Source organism: Myotis nattereri (genome assembly GCF_964212035.1).
Source record: "Myotis nattereri genome assembly, chromosome: X".
NCBI classification, from domain to species: Eukaryota; Metazoa; Chordata; class Mammalia; order Chiroptera; family Vespertilionidae; genus Myotis; species Myotis nattereri.
The window spans coordinates 148,631,307-148,633,731 of record NC_138078.1 but is presented as its reverse complement, the minus strand read 5'-3'; positions in this window follow the sequence as shown (position 1 = coordinate 148,633,731).

Here is a 2,425-nt window from a genome sequence, read left to right as displayed (position 1 = left end):
GCAGGTGGCACCAATGACAGGCGCCCACAGACTTGAATGGGCGGGGAACCTGGGAGGTCTGGGGAGATCTGAAAAGGAGGGAGGGAGGGAGGACGTAAACAGCCTGGGTAGAAGCTGGAGAGGACCGGAAAGCTGGAGAGAAGGATGGCAGAGGAGCGGAGAGAGGGGGAGATGCTGGAGGGGGCGACAAGGCGCTCACGGTGGGAATAGTTTCCGGGGAATGTTCTCGGCTGTTCCTAGTCAGACCCCTCAGGCCCAACACTGGCAGTGACTTGGCAAAACAGGAAGGCACCAATCATGCGAACAGGTTCCTTGCTCATCAAGTAACCTATCCCCGCCCCCGAGTAAGCGAAGGCATTCATTGGTTCAGCTCTTGGAGCTTCCTCAAACCCTCCATAAGACTGCATTTGGCAAAGTGCAAACTCACCCCCAAAGGCAAGTCCTTACCCCCATAGCAACCAATGTCAGGGTTATTAGAGAGCCTGGTGGGAGGACCTCAGGTGTTTTTACCTGATCAGGGGCACGTCTAACCTTGTCCTTCACACAGCTTCCATCGGGGAAAGCTGAGTGTTGGAGCCCCTGACAGACGAGGAACGTGTCTTCTAGCCCCCACCCCCAAGTCATGTTTTTGAAATGTCACTCTCGTCTACAGGATACAGGGCTCTTTGGGGAAATGGCTTATTGGAACATCTTGTAACAGAAAACAAGGGAGAGTTCAGAAAATGTGGGGACTGATCAGTACAGCAGGAAGATTGAAGGGGCTCTCACTGTGCCAAATCTGGATAATTTGAGCACCAAAAAAAATAGCAACAGGACTCCCAATTCCAGTGCAGATGGAGTCCCCCGCATTCCTCCCAAGCCCTCCCTCTTACAATCAACAATCCCTGTACCTAACACAACAAACAGGTATAGGAAGACACTGAGCAGTAGGAAGAAGCCCAATGGCCTAGGAACCTCAGGACTTGAGGAACAACACAGCAGTGAATTTTCAAAGCCTCCAATCCAGAACTTCAAATAAGCACAGAAGAGAAGAGAAGAGAGGAGAGGAGAGAAGAGAGGAGAGGGGAGGGGAGGGGAGGGGAGGGGCGGGGCGGGGCTGGGAGGGGCGGGGAAGGGAGGGGAGGGGAGGGGAGCGGGGAGGAGAGTAAATAGAGAAGACAGAACTTTTTAAAAAGAGCTAGGAAGAAAACCTGTTCCCCTTTGCTAAAAGTCTAGGCCAGTGATGCAAACCTTTTGAGCTCGGCGTGTCAGCATTTTGAAAAACCCTCACTTAACTCTGGTGCCGTGTCACATATAGAAATGTTTTGATCTTTGCAACCATAGTGAAACAAAGACTTATATTTTTGATATTTATTTTATATATTTAAATGCCATTTAACAAAGAAAAATCAACCAAAAAAAATGAGTTCGCGTGTCACCTCTGACACACGTGTCATAGGTTCGCCATCACTGGTCTAGGCAAAGGTTAGCCTAACAACAGAAAACCTTTTAGCCAATACCAGCAAGACATCAATGAACCCCCCTCCCAATCCCACAGTTCATCAGAGGCACAGGGAGCTGATATTCCACCCCAACCCTCAGAAGGAAGGGAACTGAGCCTCCACCCTCCCTGGCATCACAGACTAAACAAGGCAGTGCCTTTGGGTCCCATCAGAATTCCACATTCCCCCCCCCCTCCCCTCTGGTGTCAGCAGGGCCCAGCAGGTCGGTGAGCTGACCCCGCCCCCACCTCTACCCCCCCACATAGATAAATAGAGGGCGCCAGTCTGGGAAGGTGGGAGCAGACCACCCACCTACATCACATGGGGGGAAGTGTTCCACTTTGGCCAGATAGACAAGGGAAGAATCCAAGCAGAAGTTGAATATACACACCCGTCCCACCCTCCTCGTGCCACACCTCAACATGGAGACGACGGGCTATAAAAAGAAAAAGGTTAAACCTCACACTGTAATATCTCCCCCAAAAGAAGCTTGAATAGTATAATATGATATCCAAAATGCTCTGGATACAATTAAAAAATCACTTGTCATACCAAGAACTGGGAAAATCCATAACTTTAATGAGAAAAGACAATCAGAACTGAAATAAAACATATGTTGGAATTATCTTTCAAGACTTTTAAAGCAGCGACATTTCACGTGAGAGGTTCGCCATCATTAACCATTAGGAAAATAGAAATTGAAACCACAATGAGCTATCACCACACACCTGTCAGAGAGACTAAAATTAAAAATAATAATTCCAATGCTAGCGACTATGCTGAGAAAGTGGGTCACTCACGCATTGCAGGTGGGAATGTACAATGGTACAAGCACTCTGAAAAAGAGTTCGGCAGTTTCTTGTCAACTAAACATATAATAACCATATGAGCTTTCTAATTTCATGATCTAAATATTGTATATTCCTCCCTGGCTGGTGTGGCTG